Raw genomic sequence first — 19,472 nt, 5'->3', positions numbered from 1 at the left:
TTCTCCTTGCAAATAAGTACCACTAGTAATAGCAAGCATGTTGTTACAATCCTCTTATGATCTTTCTCGCCACATACATTTATACATGATTGTAATTATTATTATTACATATCTCTATATAATTGCATATGTTATAGGTATGTGTAAGTGTATGTATGATGTTGTTACAATAATGTGTGTTGTATGAAAAAATGGCAAATATTAGTGTATATCTATGTGATTTGATACATATATGCCCAAGGCAGTGATGGATACTTTAACATAGAGTATAATAATTTGAGGCACATATGAATAAAAATTTAAGAAATAAAAAAGGAGCTGTGGTAGTTTAAACTAAATTCCCTGGAGACAAGAGAGAAGTTTTAAACAAAAGTAGTGTATAAAAAGATGCCTCAACATAGATTCCGATGGCAAGCCAGTGCCATAGATATTCTATCAATATCCAAATTGTTAATAATAAACTATATTTGAGGACAGATTAACGTAAAACTGCCCCCCCCCCAAAGTGATCAACAATCTAGCTATATTTTCTTTTCTTTCCTTCTTTTCTTTCCTCCTTAAAATGACTCTGATTTTTACTGTATTCAAATAGATCCCAACATATCCAGGAACTACCATCAGGCCCCTTGTCATTCATGGGGAAATATAACAGAACTTGTATATCAATAAATTAATCAGGAACATCTGATACTGCCAGTATAATATCAGTTCCTTCTATTTAATTTGGATGCAATTAATCTGGAAGCACAGCAAGGTCCCAGGAAACCAAACTTTCCCTAGTTTTACACAGCAGAAATAGATGTAATTTGCTGGAATAGTGGCCTCATTTATGTGGGACAGACCTTCCAGTTGGAGTTTCCAAGCATGCCAACACTTCTACTGCACCAAACTTCCTATAGGGTATATCTATATCATTTTCTGTGCTGGCAGTTACATGAGCTGTGAACTTCAGGTGTAACAACACAAGAGTGCACAGCCTCTGCACTTGAGCAGGGGGAATTGCAGGACATTTATATGAAGATGGGTGAAATATGCAGAAGGACAAAACTGGCGGATGTGCTAACAGGAACAAACACATACTGAAGATGTGAAGCTGAAAGGTAAAGGAGGTCGTCTTCAAAACGCTCCTTGTCAACAACAGCCAGAGACGACAACCACAAGGTCTCCTGCTCCAGTGGAGTTATCATCCAGTTTGAATCCACATGGTAGCCCTGTATGGCTTAGAAGCTCCTCAGTCCCTGGAGCTGTTCGCTGTAATGACTGCAACCACAAGGATGGTGGCCTGTTTTGAAAAGCTGCTTAACTGCGGAGTGAAGATATCTGCTGGGATGCCTCTGTTGAGAGTTGCATCTTCACAGTGCCACCCTCAGCTGCTGGCAGCTGTTGCTGGCACTAGCCAATACTCAGGAATAAATGTCTTTTACTGGCTCTGCATGAGGTGTTCAAACACAAAAAAAAGGGCAGGTAACTCCCTAGTCTATCAAGCTGTTATGAATATACTAAGATTTGACTATTGTGACTTAATCAAATTTGTAAATACGTTAGTGATACACTCAGTGTCATTTAAAACAAAAGGATGACACAGCACTGATACCAGCCAAAGATATTTCTTGATGATCTGAAAACCACACCTATCTACTGCTGATGCTTGGGGCAAATTATTTCCATAGGCTCAAACAATCAGAGATACCCTTCTGAATGATGTTTATCTAATGCTGCTTTCTTCACAGTAAAGACTGTTAATGCAGCAGTTGAGCAACTCCAGGAAGGCACAGTTATCCTGAGATAATCAGGAGCCTGAGGGCTCAGAGGCAGTCATCTGTATTCTCTGCCCCAATTTCATCAGTATATTAAATTAAAAAAACATCATGAAGGTCAAACATTTCATTGCAAAGAAGTGTAGAAATTCAAATATAGGATTGCCAGAGTAATTCTAACTGTGTGTTTACCTGTATATAGGTATAGTGCATTTTTCCAAATATTAATGCTGTCACTTATAATCTATGAGACTGTGGACAAATTATTAGGAAACTGGTGTATCAAAAATGCCTATTTGGTTTTTTGCCTACATGTAAATGTTTATGAAGTGTGTGGGTAAGAAAATAACCAAATCAATTTCACTTTGGAGATTTATTTAACAATATTCTTTGACTGATTTTGTAGTTTGTTTATATATTATGTGATTGCTTATATAGAAGGGCAGACCTAAGGTTCATCTGTCCTTCTTACAAATTTTCCACGTAACTACATGGAACCTGTTTTATGTGATACCGGTACCAAATCACAGGACACTGGATATATGGGTTTAATTGTCTTTTAGAGAAATTACAGTTTCCGTAAGAGGTTCAGCTGGCAAGCTTTTTGCCACTGATATACTCTGAAAGAAAATAGGGCTGAGATTTATTAGTGGTGCTTAGGGGTCCTAATCATGGACCAAGCTGCCTCGGACATATTCTAACAAACCTGAAATGAGCTGGAACAAGCTAAGAGGCATCTATATGACAGAATGGTTCATGACTCTGTTGTGCATAGGTAGCTCATTACAGACCATTTAAAAAATATATCTCCACAGTGTAATTTGGACAAGTACACGCTCAGCTTTTCAACAGGGGTGTCATGTATGTGGAAAGGAGTCATGATTGACTGTCCTCCCTACATTCTAATCTGAGTGAGCCATCTAATCACATTCTGGCTGGATGTGCAGAAATTCTGTGTATGGAAAATGCTGCGAATTACTGGCCCAGTGACTTGTTGACACTCAGTGTTCTACATACATTAAATACTGTGGGCAGTTCTGTTCACTTTCTGGAGTCCATATGCTCAAGTACTGCACTTCCAGCCTTCACAAAAAGCCTGAACTGTGCACAGAATGTTTCTGGGAACTAAAATAAAATATTATGCCTAGAACAGGGCAGATACAGGGAGAGCAGGAAATGGGCTAACCTGGGAAAGCCTGAAGTGCCTCAGAACTTCTATAAAAGGAAGGATTACCCCCTGAGGACTTTTCCTCCATTACTTAATGCCAAAAGACAGACAAAAAATCACTTAAATGATAAAAAGCTATTCAAAAGAACTGGCTATAAAATGACTCTTATCTCCAAGGCACTGCTTTTTCTCTGAATCCATGGTTATGTACCAGAATTGTTAAATAACACGGTGCTAATCTAGGAGTGGTTTGAGGGAAAAAAGCTACAGTCCTCTCTTTTTATAACATTGCAGAAGCATAAAGAAATAAAATAAAAAGTAAATGCTGATCTCTCAGCATAAATTTCAGTATAGTAGTGGATGAGAGGAAATTTAAATACTATTTTGAAGTTGATTATATCACACAACTCCACCCTAGAACTAACTTGCAATCTTTAAACTACCCTGTTAAAGCAAAGTGGGAGAGAAGATAAAAGATAAAGAGAAGGGGGAAAGGGGAAAGTTGCTATTTTATAAAATAATGGGATTATATATAATAAATCTTAGACAAAATTATAGGAGTTAGAGAAAGACAGCATGAAATCCATTACTTCAATTCACTGTGTCCTCACTGGAGTCCGAAACTCACATAATCTGATGATTTTTTAAGGAAGAATGGAATGAAAAGGAAAAATGTAGAAAAAAACCCCAAAATTTAGGAAAAGCAGGAAGGAAAACAAGTAGCAACACCATTAAAATAAATTAGAATTTTTATGTTACATCATTAAAATCATGGCCCCATGTCTTCTCTCATTTGAATGGAATTTGGAAATGCCACAGGGTGCACACAAGCAGGCTGCACAAACAGCATAGTCCGTGAAGTATTACCTTAGCATGTGAAACACAACACCAGGGCAACAGGAGTATCATCTTCACAGAAGGAAATGCAATACTAGGGCAACGGCTTCCATTCTGTCCCTGTCTTTGGTAGTGATTCACAGAGCTTCTCTTCACCCAGCCTCCTCTGAATGTTAAAATCCTGTCTAAAGTTCGAATTATAATAAATTTTATGCCGCTCAAGGTTTTAACAGAAGATTCTGTGTAGTGCAGAGGCAGTTAAAAGACTTGGGACCTTGAAACGTTTCTAGGAAAGGTTTGGAAAGGACAGCATTTTCATTTCAAATGTGTATTTTTATTGACAAAAATTGAATATAACAACACAGATCTCTCATGGGAATAGGATATTATGAAATCTTCAATTTGAAGTTCAGAACTGGATAATACAGCAGTAGTAGAATGGAAATATTCATAAAATAAATCTGTTGCACAAATAATCTATTCAGACCCTCAGGACAGTTAAGGAGCAAGAAGGGAATTGACCCCCGAGTCCTTCTGAAGGTGGCAGCAGAAAGGGGTAAATAGGTCGCAGGCCCACTAGCTCATGAAGCACCCTGAAAGATGGACTAAAGTGAGGCAAAAAAGCTGCAGAGTGTGATGAGAGGGAGCAAGAGGAGGCAGCCTTGGTCTCTGCACAGGTCCAATGCCACTGATTATCATTGCACCCGTTGGACATGAAGAAACATCAAAACCTTTTCAGATCAGATTGTGAGCCATAGCCTGTGGCAGATGTAACAACTCATTGGGAGATGGTTGGAAGATATGCACTTATCCAAAATCAGCCTGCTTGTCAACATTTTTTGGTTTTACAATGGTTATTTAGAGGATACAAAATTTCACTAAAATATTACCTTCTAACTATAATAGGTACAGTTGGATTAGTGGTGAACACTGTAATGAAATGACTGTTTGAGGGGTTTGCCATTTATGGACTTCTTAAGAAAGAAGTAAAACAAAGAAATTTTTATCAGCTAAAAAATCCCATAATGCATTCCTTTGGGGAAAAAAAAAGATTAATGGAAAAAAAAATAACCTGCTTTTTGGCTAGCTTTAAAAGGCAAGGAATATGTTTATTCCTTGATGTAGATTTTCACCGTCCTCATTAAGACCTCTCTCTTGATTGTAGCTTCAGCAACAGCATCCATCGCCAGAGGAAAGACACAGCAGAACAAGGCCACATCTACAAAGAAAGCTAAGAAGAAAATGATCTCACAAAGTTACGAAATAAATTCTCTTTTCTGTGCTGTACATTTTGTGCTAACCAAACTGAGTACCAAAACTAATGAACTGCTAATGTAAACAATTTTTCCCCTGTGAATGCTTTTGGCCCATTGTGTTAATTAAGGCTTGATTCTGAAGTGGACAGAAACAAAAAAGAAAAGTCACATCTACTATGTCAGTGTAAATTGCTGTGTTAGTTGGGATATAAATCTGCTGCTAGGGGAAGCAGGACAAAAACACTGAGTATTTTTAGACCTATCATCGTTAAATATACTTGCTCCTGTCTTAATATTGACGTGAACCAGAAGTGAATATATATTTTAAATGCAAGTATTGCTAAATGTTGCACATCCCTCAAGGGCTGAATTTAAGTCCTGGTATAAAGCTCATTAAAACCAACAGGAACCTTTCTTCTCCAGCAGAGAGTCAGAATCTGAATGTAAATGAGTATTCTAAAAAAAAAATAACAATGAAAAAGGAAAAAAAATCAAATAACAAAAGAAAGGTACAACGGTTAAAATGTTGGTACTGACATTCAATTATAATTATAAACACTCTTTTACCAAGTAAAAACACTCTTTTACCAAAAAAAATTCTGTACTTTCATGTTCTTGTAAAGCAGAGTCAAAAGTACCCACTTTCTCTGTACTTGGTAGGCATTACTACTATGGACTCAGTGCTGTCTTTGCTCAGGCTGTTCTGTTCTGCTCAGTGCATTATTCTAAAATATCTGGCAGTGGGGTAAAGAAGGACATTCTCAGGAATAGTGCGGAATTATAAATGAAGAAACTGTTTGTTTACAACTTTATACTGACATTATATAAATTGTGAATGTATCAGTCATCATCATCAGTTAACTGCCATTTCACCCAGTCCTTTTAAGGAAGAGTCTGAAGAACTATCCAGGTATCGCAGGAGCTGGTGATTCAGAAAGTAGTAATCTTTCTGCATCATGTGGTGCTAAAAGTGTTCTCCTGGAAAAGCAGGGAAGTAAAACTTCTGAAGCTTTGAAACCATGAAAACACGTGTGTGTGTGACTTTCGGGTTTTTTTGAGAGAAGTGTTCACCCTTATCCCAGACAGATTCTTCTCCAGGTAACTACATTGCTTCATTAGTTTCAAGAGGATACACTATTCTTCATTTACACTTTTAAAACACTTATGTTGCTGTGACAATCTTGTTCCTTAATCTGATAAGCAATTCAGAGTACTGTGCTTTCACAAAAGCTATGTTGTGAAACAGCTATTCCTTGCTTTATCTGAAGTAACTGCAGTAACATAATAAAGACAGAAGAAAATAGATTAAAAAATGAGACCCCTGTAAATAAATGCTGACATTTACAATTTAAATTGCAGTAGTGTCCATTGCCTGTTCTTCCCCAGCTTAGAAAAACAAAGGCAAATTTTGCTCCTCAAAGTAGTTATCACAGGGTAGGGAGAGAGACAAATCACAATATAAAGGGAGGACTATATTATATGAACAAATAATGGGCCAAGGATAAGGAAAAGGGTTAGCTCAGTAAGAGATTTTGGCAGATGAATTTCAAGAGTCATAGAACATCCCCAAGAGACAAGAAAAAGAATTAATTCAAGATAGTTTGGAGGAAGAAGACAGCAGAGTGACTGAGAATTTTCCTCAACAATGGAAAGTGAAAGAGTTGGGAAAAAAGTCTTGAAGTTAAGTTTCAGTCAAGCTTGTGATTAACTCACTGTTTAAACAATTTTGATTAGCAAATGGCAGTACATCAAGAAGATGCAATGAAGAGAGGTTAAGAAACAGAACTGCATAATGGAAGCTATGCTAGAAGTGAAGATGATGAACTAGTAGAACTGATAATTATCTGTTGAAAAACCTCAGGCTGAAGCTGTATCAATAGATATGAAGACACAGAGAAATTGCATCGAGTTTGTAGTTTCACATCCCTGAAATATCTCAAGGTACTATTCAGATAGACAGGTATTCCCATTCTATGTGACTAATTCTTCTGAGAATGGAGAAATACCAAATAAAAATCATGTTGAAGCACAAAGAACGATGAAAATATCTCACACACCTATGTCTCAAAAATAACAGATATTTTACTTTAATGTTGAAATTTTCTTTTGTGCTCCATGATCCAAAGCACATTCTGATCTAGTAAGCATTCTCTTGCTGGAACAACCAAGTCTCTGAGCTAAAAATCAACCCCTTTCAGCCCATTCACCTTAAAAGACAAGAACTTTGCTGCTTCTCTGAAACCAAATCATCCTCCTAGGTTGACCAAATGACATGTGGCTCCCTTCGGGACAAATTTCTAGAAAAATTCACAGCTAGTTGGCATGCAGCCAGCACAATATTCCCTGGCACCTCATACCCATTTAACTTCAGAGTCTTCTGGCACAAGCCAGCTCTGCATTCTGTCCCAGAGGTGGCTGTATTTCAGCAGTAATGAAACTGCAATACATATAGTGCCACATTATTCACTCTGACACCCATGCAGCCCCAGTGAAAACAATGCAGGCAAAGTTAGAAAAATTACATGAAGGTGACCAAAAGCGGCCCTGCCAAGTTTTTATTAAAGAACCATTTAAAAAAAATATTACTTTGTTTTCCCCAAATAATCTATCAACCCCCACCTTACTCCCCCACTAATTCCACAGAACTTTTTAACAAGTTTTGTCAATATTTTCCTCCTCATCTTCCATCAGAGGGAATCTTCTGTGTTCCCTTCTTCCTCACAAGAGCCATGATATTATCAGACAACTCACTGTGTTAATGATGAGCAGGCTGAATTACCTCCAGCTAAACACTGGTCATTGAAATAAGAGGTTTTTAAAGTACAGGCAGACAACTGGTAAATTGGGAGACAGAAGTTACAGTGCAAAGGACAAGGGCTACAGTGCTTTGAAAGGTCTCTTTGATGTAAAAGTTTATGGGCATAAGCAGGTCTCTTCTGGTTTTTGTTCAGTAAGCAGGTGGCTGAGTATTTGATGTCCTTCTTTTAAAAATTCCAGCTCAGTGCTGGGCACAGGCAGGCCCACTAAGACAGGCTGGTGCATCTGTGTTGTTGCTACTCAACACAACAGCACCGTGGCCATATCTCCCCCATTTCACCCGTATCCCTGGTTCTCTGCAGAGTTGCTCTGCCATAGAGGCACCTCCACACTTGCTCAGCTGCTCGAGTGACCATCAGTGATTAGGTACATAAGAAACTCTTAGCAAGCTGAGCAGAACAAGCCCTGTAAAGTACTGGATGAGTATGCTTAACAAGCACACCAATTGCTATTTGCCAGTCACGCTGATATGAGTAAAGCTGGTTTAAGAATTGTGCTGAGGATTAGCTAGATGATTCACAGGAAAATCCAAAATTAAGGGCCCAATTTACATTCAAAGTATGTGGCTGAGAGAGTTGGGAAAAGGCCACACTCGGCCTCTTGCTTAGAATGGATCCTAATTGCCTATTTCTTCTAGTTACAGTAAGCAATCTCCAAGCATGTCTATATTAAGCAAAACATATGTGTATAGACATGGATACACCTTCTTTGAAAATACTACATTCCAGATACCCCTGTATGAAACTCAGAATGCCAAGATCTGCTCACGGGAGATTTACTCAGACTCCCAAAGGCCCCTTCCTGTTTTCTCACTGTATAGCAAAGAAGAGGATTTGCCCCAGTGCCTATAAAACAGAACAATTAAAGGCACACTGTAAAATATTATTACGTCAACGACATACATCTGTTCCCGGAACACCGCTAGTTATTTGTGATTAACCTAGTTCACTGAAGAAAGTTGTGAGAGCAGAGGATATATATCTTTCTTTGTTCTTTTCCTCTGAATATTTCTGGGTGCTGATAATAATATCTACTGACAGAAAAGACTAAGGAGACAAAGGTTTTTGTATCTGGTGAGTAAACATGCTACACAGTTAATAATTGCATGAGACGCTTTTACAATTTTTACTTGAGAGGCTGTATTTTATCTATTTTGACATCTCTCATTAATGATTTTTGCCCTGCATAGGATCCTCCGCTGAGAAAGGACTGGTTTCTACGGACTTTATTTCTCACAACCAGAGCTCTCTTGCATTATCCATCATTTACAGGGATTCATTATCAAAGTACTGCACAAGGGTTTAAGCCGTAAAACACCAAGAGATTTGTCTGGACTTTGGAAGAGATTTTATGACGTTCGAGATTTGGGAGCAACACTGTAAAAGAAAAATATTTTTTACATGCGTCACTTTCTGGATGCCTTGAATCTGGATGCAGCTACCCCTACCAAGGGCAGCTCATTTCAGCGTTTCAGCTCATTTCGGTCATTCTTTGACTGTGCTCTTAGCTCCAGCGTCTCCCACACAGTCACTGGAAGCTGTATGGTCTCTCTTTCCTATCTCTGCCCTACAGAGAGCGTGTGCTTCCTCTACACCCACTCTCCTTGCCAGAAGCCTCACTGCAACTTCCTGTCAGTTTTACACACTCTGCTGCGGACTTCCTCTCAGCACAAGTTTTAATCTGAATGTACCACGTTAACCATTTGCTTACTGTTTCCTAGAAACTTAAGCGGTCATTTATTTTTAACCTTTATCAGCTAAACTCTATGTAACTGGAAAATATTAGTGACACTCCGGGGAAAAAAAAAGAGCGACTTGCATTATTTAGGACTGAAATAAGAGAAAGGCTAGGAAATACCATAATTATTTGCAGGCAATGGGCATCCTGCTTTCTATCAGCAAGGCTAATGATAGGCTGTTCACATCCAGAGGCGTAACGATCCACATAAATCCAGCAGCATGTGGCATTTCGGAAACACCCTTCACCAGTGGATCTCAGCACCCTTTTACAAAAGCGAGAAAAACTGCACTGGCATTTGCGCTTGCAGCTCTTTATGTTCTTAATTAAGGTAGAGCAACCATAACGTGCTTTAGACGCACCTTTGAGCTGTAACTAACCCACAGCTCCAAGACGAAGAACGCGGGGACACGGGCGATGCCACCACAACTCAACCCGCTCCCCTCACGCCCCGGGGCCTCGCCCCTCGCCCCCTCCTGCGCCGCCACAGGGCCGGGGGCGGGGCGGCCGCGCGCCTGCGCAGGGGGCGGTGCGGCGGGGTCACCCCTCCCTCGCTCCCTCCGCCCGCCCCTCCCTCCGCCCCCGCCGCGCCAGAGCGAGGCTGGGCGTGCGGCGTCACGGCGACGGCCCCGAGCCGCGCCCCGGCACAGGCGGCGAGCGGAGCTCAGCGCAGCGCGGCGGGGCGGGCGCGGCGCAGCGGCATCGGCCGGCGAGGCGGCGGGGAGCGGAGGCGCTGTCCGGTGGGTCGCGGAGGGCAGCGCGGGTGGGCCGGGCCGGGCCGCCGTGGCGGGGAGCGGCGCCGCGCCTCTGGTACAGGTGGCGGGGAGGGGAGGGGAGGGGAAGGGAGGGTTTAGATGGGGTGGGGGCGGCGGCGTTGGCGCTGGGAGGGGGGCGGCGGGGAGCGGCGCTATGAGGGAAGGGGCACCAGCCTGGAACATGGCGGAGGAGGAACCGGGAGCCGCCGCTGCGTCCGGCCTCGGGCACGGGGGGACCCGGCGGGGGTGGGGGTTGCAGGGCGGCGAGGGGCAGCTGCCGCGGCCCGGCCCGGGGCCCGGCCCTGCCTTTCGCCGCCGCCCCCCGCCCGCCGGTCCCCAGAGCAGAAGTTGGAGCGGAAGCGGAAAGTTGTAACCCCGCGGGTCGGGGCCGCGACGTGGGGCCCGGGCGGCCGCGGGGAGGGGCGGGTGACGCCCGGCTCGGCCCTGCCGCGGGCGGGGAAGGGGACGGTCCCCGGCGGCCGCCGGCGTTGTCAGCGGGAAGTCCGAGCCGAGCCCCACCTAGTCCGGCCGCCGGGAGAAGCCGCTCGCTCTTTCCGGCCGGTGTGTGCGGGCGGGGCGGGGGGGTCGGGCCGGGCGGGCAGCCCGCAGGGATTGTGCCGGGGGTGGCCATGGAGCAGGACAAGCGGGCAGCGCCCTGACCAGCGAGCTTCCCTCTGGCTTATCACAAAATGAAAAGGGGATGACAGGGATGTTTGTCTCGTCTAAGCACCCCACCACCACTCGTGTCAAAGCAAATGGAAGAATTTGACTGACACTTCCTGCGCCAAACCCGTCAGATGGACCTGAGATCCTTGTACCCTTCTGTTCGCGTTTGTGAAGGAGCGGTGGAAGGAAACCAAAGTTTGCAGAGAGGAAAATAAAATCAAATCCAACTGTTTTCGCACTGGCCCCAGATTACAAAAGAGGATAAGAGACCAAGGTTTTCTGCGAAAAAACAACAGTGTGCTCTTACTCCCATTTCCATCTTAAAGCGATGGGTTGTGCTGCTTAGGGTAAAGGAAACAAAAAAAAGAAAGTCTTTTTCTGTACTGTTTCGGGGTATGGTAGTACGGTGAAACAGTTCCAAGAGAGAGGGTGTGTCAGAGATGCCCAGCTTGAAAAACACACAGGTCGCGTGTGTGTTTTTGCATTTACATGTTTTGATTAGTGTAATTTGTAATTTTCAGCATATAACAGCTACATCTTACCCAAGTGTGAGATGTGTAGACAGTGTTTGACAGTAAAGTATACATTGAAATTACTGTTATAAAAAAGGAGACAAGAAACACTCTTCTTTTTCATTAATTCTAATTAAAAGGAAAAAAGCAATTGCATTGCCTTAAAGAGCAACCATTCAAAAATAAATGTATTTCCCTTTGGAAAGAGTTTCTTTTCACCTCTATGGAAAACTTTAAACATTAGTCAAATTATTACTTTTTGGATGACTTTCCTCTGTATTAAAATTGCAAGCTTTTGTGAGGAAAAAACCAACCAAACTTGGTACAGTTGAGTATTTTCACTTTCTTTATTCATAGCACCTTTTTTTGCTCTCACTGAAAGTCTATCCTGTAGACTTCATTCCTGATAAAAATGAGCTAAGTGAGTAGTGGGGGTTACCTTGTCTGTTCACAATGAAGGCTTTGCAAAAATAAACTTTCTAACTAATTAGATGCAGTGTTTTATTTCCTTGGTACCTTTATGTTTTCAGGCATGCTTCTTGTAGTGGTGTGAACTACTTCAGTTTTAACTTAGAGCTGTAGTGCAAAATTCTGTTACTATCTGTACCCATGTAACTGAGTTTTGAGTTGCACTGTGCAATATAAGTGCCATGTATCTTTTTTGCAGCAAAGATGATCGTACTTGGAGCACCTGTCTGCCTGGGGGTGAAATAATCTGCAAAACAGAGTTGAAAGACTATAAGTGTAAAACCAGAACTTGTATATAGGGGGACAAGAAACCCCGGTAGTCTTTTTTTTTTTTAACTCTCTGTACCTGTGTGTCATGCTTCTATTACTATATGCTTGCACCAGATAAGCTTTCTGAGTGGAATTAAAATTGTGCTGTTTTGTTCCAAAGCTCTGCTGTAGGACAGTTCATCAAAAATAAATCTGAAGTGAGCCATGACAGTTCTTTTTGTGCTGTGCCAGTTTTGCACAGTAAAACTGACTGTCTTTTTAATTGAGAGCCTTTCTGGAGCAGAGGCAAACAGATGGGAATCTAGGTGAGGGCCTACAAAAGGAGAAAGAAATTGCTCGTATGGCGAGGAATGAAGTGTGCTGAAGACTCCACTGTAGCTTGTGATCTAGCAGTTAGTAAATGTGACAGGGAACTAAAATAAACAGTTGTCCACCTATCATCTGGGATGTGGGAAGTGCAAGAGTCACAGAAGTACTTGAGTATTTGATGCTTACTGCTACAGTGCCAATCCTGTCATCCGCAGAGCTCTGCTGGCTGCTCGGGGTTAGGTATAGAGAGGTGCTTTTAAGGATAAGAATATCTTAGAGATAAAAACAGGCACTCTCTTGACCTTGGGTGTATGCTAAGAGGGTTGTTGGATCCTTTATGAATTGGTTGGTCTAAGTAATGCTTAGATGACTTTCAGATACTTTACTGACATTTGTGTGTTCTTCAGGTTAGGCTCAAGTTGTTGTGAGTTTTAATCAAAATTGCTCTCTTAGTAAACAGATCACTAAGCATACCTTGTGCAACAGAAGTTCATGTTTAGCTTGTGGTTGCAAATGCTGCCATTCCTTTACCTCAGAACAAATCCAAAAGCAGACCGAAGTGCACTGTGTGGTGTCAGTGTGCTGAATCCCTGCTGAGTTGGGGCAGGCTTCTGCTATGTTCTGTAGCATCTAGGTCAGGTAGAGGGATATTTTAGACAGTCTTCTTGTTCAGAGAGATTAAAGGAGTATCCGCAGTAACTACACCTTTATATTTGAAGGCAAACTTTGTTTTCCTGCTCAGATATCATTAAGACGGTCTGTTTCCATTCTTCTTGCATAGACCAGGGAAAAAAAGAAGTATTTTTGTACTCGAATGCCATTAATAGATTTGTTTTCAAGTTGACTTGAGTTTTCAAAGTTGTTTAACAGGCGACTGTAGTAGAGCTTTAGTATCTCAGAGCATCTAATGTATGGCTTTCTCCTTAGGGCCTGTCAACTGAGTGAGACAGGCGTAGTAGAAGCCGTACTTTGATGAAGCTATGGCAGTTTGCTTGTAGTAGGCAAACACTATATGGAGAAAGTCAAAGACTTGTCAGCTGGTACAAACTGTTTCTTCATGGAGCAGTTGAATGAGGTTACCTTCAAAAGCAGCAGTAGGTTCTTTCTTGAACTCATCTGTGAAGCTTTAGAATGCCTAAAGAAACACTGGACAACTAAAAGTGATAAAGGTTTTTTTTATTTTTATGTGTCTACCTATGCATGCTGTTGTGAGCTCCTGACAACTGCATGTTCTCTCTTCTAGCAGCAAGGAAAGGGAGGAAGGCTGTAAACACCAGGTTAGAAATCTGCCTGTGAAGCAACTTTTGAAATATAAAATGATTTGGGGGCCCTCTAGCTATTCAGGATGCTCTTTTTTCAAGAATAGTGTTTTAACAGTGATTTTTACTACTGAAGCAGTAGAGTGAAAGTCACTGTAAGACCCTAGAGGACCATGTGTTGCAGAGTTAAAGGAACTTTGTAGAGGTGAACCAGGAAGAAGAAGAGACATTTGGCAATATCTCGTACACTGTCCCAGTCAGCTCCCCAGTTATTAATCTAAGGAATTGACGTTATTTGAAGTAAATCCCTGCTATGCAGCTACAAAAAGAGACTGCCAATTCAGCCCACATGGTTAGTTCATTCCTGGCCAAGGGAGGAAGGCCAGACCATAGTGCAGGAGTAGGACAGCCTAGCCCTTCTAATGGATTGGTGTTTGCATCCTGTGGCAGACAAGCAGCATCTCGTGTTTCTCTCCAGTTTGAGATTCTCTTCAGGAAATCCGTACTTTCTTAGATCACTTGGTATCATTCCTGCAGCTGTTGCAACACAGGAAGGTGTGCTAAATCTGAATGACTTGACCGGGTCTTCTGTAAAAAGGATATTGTATGCCACTGTTACTCATTCATGAAATAATTTTCAATGTAACTCTAATTGTAGAGCTGTGAGAAACTTTATGTCATTAAATTTTCGGACAGCATTGAACTGGAACGGGAGAACAGTTTATTTTCATAACTGAGGACAAACTTAAAGCAGGGATCCATAGTTAAAATTCTTTTTCATAGAAAGAGAATGTGCTCTTTGCATCAAGATTTGTTGACATCAAAGTGAATGTTACTCTTACTTGCTTTAATTATAGCACTTATTATTAAGTCAGTTAGTACCTGATTTTGGTAGGTAATCCAGATTAAAGGAGAAGATGCATTTCAACAATATTTCCATTAGTATGGCCTACCCCATAACTTTTTGAGACATTAGATGGTGAAAACTTTTTCTCAAATGAATTTGCTATCTATTGCCCAAATAATGTATGTTGTCTAGCCTCATCTTTAGTTAGTCTGAAATAATTTGTGAACACAGTCCCTGCAACTGTTTTTGTTTCTCTGCATTAGTTGTCTTAGCTTTTGAGGTCTTGTCCTATTTTTTTCCACTCGCAGTCTCTGTTTCTGCAACCTGACCAGTTGTGCTTCACTTTTTTTCTATGTTTGCAGTGGAGTCTGAAGTAAAGTTTCTTAAAAACGTGCTTTGTATATCAGGAAGAAGAAAAAAAAGTATGACCACATCTGTGTTAAAAGTGAACTTCAGATACTTCTGAGTTACCCGTGTGGAGTTCCAGAGGGGAGAGGTACAGGAGACAGAAGGAGGATCCGTGTGTTACTCTAAGTGGCACTTCAGCACTACTGAAATACAAGTGTTTTGGGTAGTTGCAGACCAGCTACTTGGATTTTTCTAGAGGTTTCATGTATGGTCAGTATTTTTTGAGATGAATCTAGGAAGCTGAACAGTAGCTGGACTACATCAGAACCCAGACTATAGTGATAGGTAAGTTGTGCAATTGTACAGTCCTTGCTTGCAGTTAATCAAACTTCTAGAACACCTGGTCTAATACTTCCCCAAAAAGTGATTTGTTAGAAGACTAGAGGAAAGTTGCAAAGTATTTTATTTTTTCTGGATGTGGAGAAGGGTAAACTGGAATGTGGAAAGGAAGTAATATCTTAAGTGGAAGTTACCTAAAAATCTTACTTTCTGCAATACGGTATTTAGGACTAGATTTATTTATTTATTTATAAGGTGACATTTACAGTTGAGACTGAGTTGTGAATGCCAGGCTAGATGGGGCCCTGAGCAACCTGATCTAGTGGGTGGTATCCCTTCCCATGGCCAGTGGAACTACATCATCTTTTAGGTCCCTTCCAATCCAAGCCTTTCTGTGTGTATGGCTGTGTGTATGGCTGTGTGTCCAGGCTTGCCTGAGGCAGCCCAACAGCATAGTGTGAACAAACCTCTTTTATTAATCTTGCAATTTGTTAGATTGTTAGAGGTTGTAAGATGCAGTCAGTAACCCTCCTGTGGTCTTTCACTCTGAAGCTACTTACAAGGTAACATTCTGAAAACTTGATGTACAAGATGACCCATAAACATAGCCTACTTGGCTTCATGTGATTTACTTTTGCATCTAATATTGCTGAAGGATTTTCTTTGGGTAGGGAGAGTGTATAAATTAATATGTCATGCAAAATCTGACTCTTACACTTAACTCTAACTTCCAGAGTTATCCTTATTCATACTAACTGTGGCAATAGATTTGCCATATGCAGGATGGAAAAAGTCCTGTCAGAGATGGACTGGTGAGGAAAACAGCTCTAACCTTATGGAAACAGAAGGTTTTACTGTAGTTTAAACATGTTTCAACATGTTTGTGTATTTTCTGCAGTGTCACTGTCTCCCTCTCCCAGACACCCCCTGTGAAGCTATTGTCTCCCACACAGGGTGTCCTGGGAAGGTGTCCTGAGGTGTTTCCCATTGGTCCTTTGTTAACCCCTTCCTATTGACTGTTTGACCCTTTACCTGATGGTTTTTTCTGTGTGACCCTGAACTTGTGATTGGCCCCCGTTGACCTTCCTAAAAGCCTTATAAACCCCAACCCCACAATAAACTTTCTCTTTCGTCCGTCCCTCCCAGGTGGTCTGTGTGTGCTCCTTGCGGGGTCACCGGACCACGTGCAGAGGTGGGGGGAAGGGGGGAAGGGCATTCGCCTCGCAGGTAATGGGGCAAGCAGCTTAAGGCCTGGAGGTCTCCCCCATCTCCCCAATCCGCCGTAACTAACTATATAAATATGTATCATACTGTCTTTCTGTGACCCTTCTGACTTGTTTAAAATGGGGATTTGGTGGGCAGTAGACATTCTTTCAGTGTGGTGATTTTACTGCCATTCAGGGAATGGTCCTTTTGTTGTTTGCTGTCTATTGTTTTTGTTAGAAGCGTACAGAAAATGCAATATCCTTTCATGGTTTTATGGTGAGCAGCATCAGAAATGAGTTCATAGCAAGTGTGAACTCACCTTCAGAATTCTCACAAATATAATACCAATCCAGAGATGAATTTCTAAGGTAGTTTTATATTAACAAATATATAGTTTGAGATGCCTTGGACTTGTGTTCTTTGTGGGCTGTGAAATGTTGTGTTCAAAAATCCAACCTCAACTGACATTAGTTATTTGAGAATGTACCATGCTTCTAGAAAGTGCCAAATTGTCATCTTAGGACTTGGTGGAATCTAAGAGACTGTAGTAGTCCTTTGGCATCAAGATGGAACAGTGGAAGAGGCAAGAATAGCTGACCATCATACTGGAGGATATCACTCTTCCATTTTTCTGATATATCTTTTTTCACTTAGTAGCAGATTAGATGAGATCTCACCAAAGACGAGACACACTGGCACTTAATCATCATGGGCATTGAGGAAGTTTGGAGGCCATTAGAGAAGTCTGTGATACTATAATAAACAGGCATTCATAACTAATTTTTTAACTGGATGCTTGGTCTTGAAACATTCTTACATTTAGTGTACAATTTTCTACTTGCTTTTTATATCTGAATACTAGAAAGGGAAACAAGCATTTCTGAATTATAGCTATGTTATACCTGTGCTCATTGTATGTTCTTATTTTATTGTTACCTTTTTCACCTTTCTTTATATTTAAGCAAGTCCATGGCTTATATTTTTAATGATCCTCTTTTGTTTTGGTTTGGGTTTTTTCTGATCTCCCTAAACCATTTATTTCAGGAACTGCCCAAAGCTAAGTTGAGGTTCAGCCAGAGATCTCGCATAGAAAACTTAAGTGTGGTAGCTGAAGTTCTGCAAAGACGGAGTAGCTGAAAAGGAGGGTTTACGATTAAGTGCTTTAGGCCACTGTGTGTGCTTGTGTTTGGCATCCTTTTGATCTGTGTGTTGCTTTTCATCAAACTCTGAAGAGTAATCTCAGAAGAAAAGTGCTGTGTCAATGTGAGTAGGAATTAGAGTGAGAAATAAGAATATTTCACATGAAGCCTGGAATGAAAAGATCAAATAGGTTGTACAGTTTTATTCCTGAAGAACAAAGAGTACTGATGCTACCTCTTCCTTTTCTGCTAGAAATCTGAATCCTGTTTAGCCAGGAAAACAATGAGGAAGCAACATTAAGTGCATGTTAGTTTGAACTTAGTTTAACTGCAGTAACCAATATTTTGAACAATATGCAGTCTTGCTAACTAGTCCTGGTTCTAGCCAGAGGCACAATCTTAAGATGCAGTTTCCAAAAATGTTTTTCAAAGGCAAATATGTCAGCTTGAAAATATTTGTATTTACAAGTAATGCAATTCTTCCATTACTTAATCTTATTATGAGGCTACTTTTTAAATGAAATTTGGTGCTATAAGTTTCACAGAGGAAAACTGAAGCCTCTTTTCCAAGCTGAATGCTGAATCCGCTGTGACAGTAAAAGTGAAAATAAGGAATGTTCACAGACTTGCCAACAGAAGGCTGAAGTCACAGATCACAAGAACCTAAACAGTGTGCATTGGGTAAACTGCAAGCACCCTAAGCAATGTGAAAATAAGACTGGTTTCCTGAAGGATAAACTTGCTTCACTGGAACAGTCAATGTAGACTAAAAGGTCATTCCTCTACTTGGGCTTTGCCCAAAATATAGATTGTTTTGAGATGCATGTATTTAACTTGCTGAAGGATATAGTGGTAATGCTTTTTCAAAGGCTGTGGTGATTGTCGTAGCCTGAATAGTTGGTGATTCTTAAAAGACCGGACATGCTGATTTGTATTTAGAAAGTTCTTCCCATCCAAACCTCTAGAGCCAATTTTAAATTTCAGTATACTTTGGACATCTTCTGTTACCTTATCAGTGTGTTTGATTTGTGTTGGGGGTTGACCCTGACTGGACACCAGGTGCCCACCAAAGCTGCTCTATCACTCCCCTCCTCAACTAGACAAGGGAGAAAAAAATATCACAGAATATGCTGAGTTGGAAGGGACCCTCAAGGATCTTAGAATCCAGCTCTTAGCCCTGCACAGGACCATTCCCAAGAGTCACACCATTTGCCCAAGAGTATCATCCAAATGCTTCTTGAACTCTGCCAGGCTTGGTGCTCTGACCACTTCCTTGGGGAGCCTGTTCCAGCACCCAGACACCCTCTGGGTGAAGAACCTTTTTCTGATATCCAACCTGAACTTCCCCTGATGCAACTTCAGGCCATTCCCTCGAGTCCTGTCATTGTTCACCACAGTGAAGAGAGCAGTGTCTGCCCCTCCTCTTCCCCTCACAAGGAAGTTGTAGACTGCAATGAGGTCTCTCCTCAGTCTCCTCCAGGCTGAACAGACCAGGCGACCTCAGCTGCTCCTCACACAGCTTCCTCTCAAGGCCCTCGAGGGGAAACCATCCTTGTTGCCCTCCTTTGGATGCTTTCTAATATAGTGCAAGACCTGTGCATCAAGTTAAGGACAGGGAGGGATCACTTGCCAGTTATTGTCAAAGGATAAAATAGATTTAGCTTTGGGAAATCAATTTAATTTATTGCCAATCATATCAGAGTAGGATAATGAGAAATAAGACCAAATCTTAAAAACACCTTCCACTCACTCCTCCCTCTTCTGAGGCTTAACTTCACTCCT

At 41.4% G+C, this 19,472-nt stretch overlaps 1 protein-coding gene and 1 long non-coding RNA gene across 3 annotated transcripts in view; one reads left to right on the top strand and one right to left on the bottom strand.

Moving 5' to 3' along the window:
• Positions 1–4,074: 4,074 nt before the first annotated feature.
• LOC120325331 lies at positions 4,075–10,028 on the bottom strand. Its single transcript, XR_005567266.1, has 2 exons — positions 9,935–10,028; positions 4,075–4,993 (listed from the first exon to the last, which is right to left on the bottom strand). It is a non-coding gene; the product is annotated as an uncharacterized LOC120325331 (long non-coding RNA).
• Positions 10,029–10,169: 141 nt separating this feature from the next.
• RAP1B (RAP1B, member of RAS oncogene family) overlaps positions 10,170–19,472 on the top strand; it is a 31,737-nt gene continuing 22,434 nt past the window's right edge. The window contains exon 1 of one of the 2 annotated variants that reach the window (XM_027741489.2): positions 10,170–10,312. The gene's annotated coding sequence lies outside the window, so the exon portion shown is untranslated. The remainder of the gene's footprint in view (positions 10,313–19,472) is intronic. The other variant, XM_039391305.1, reaches the window with a different exon arrangement.

Source organism: Pipra filicauda, unplaced genomic scaffold, assembly GCF_003945595.2.
Source record: "Pipra filicauda isolate LSUMZ 115617 unplaced genomic scaffold, ASM394559v2 scaffold93_size3172892_pilon, whole genome shotgun sequence".
In the NCBI taxonomy this organism is placed as follows: domain Eukaryota; kingdom Metazoa; phylum Chordata; class Aves; order Passeriformes; family Pipridae; genus Pipra; species Pipra filicauda.
The sequence above is the reverse complement of the archived record's forward strand: the minus strand, read 5'-3'. Positions and strand labels throughout refer to the sequence as shown.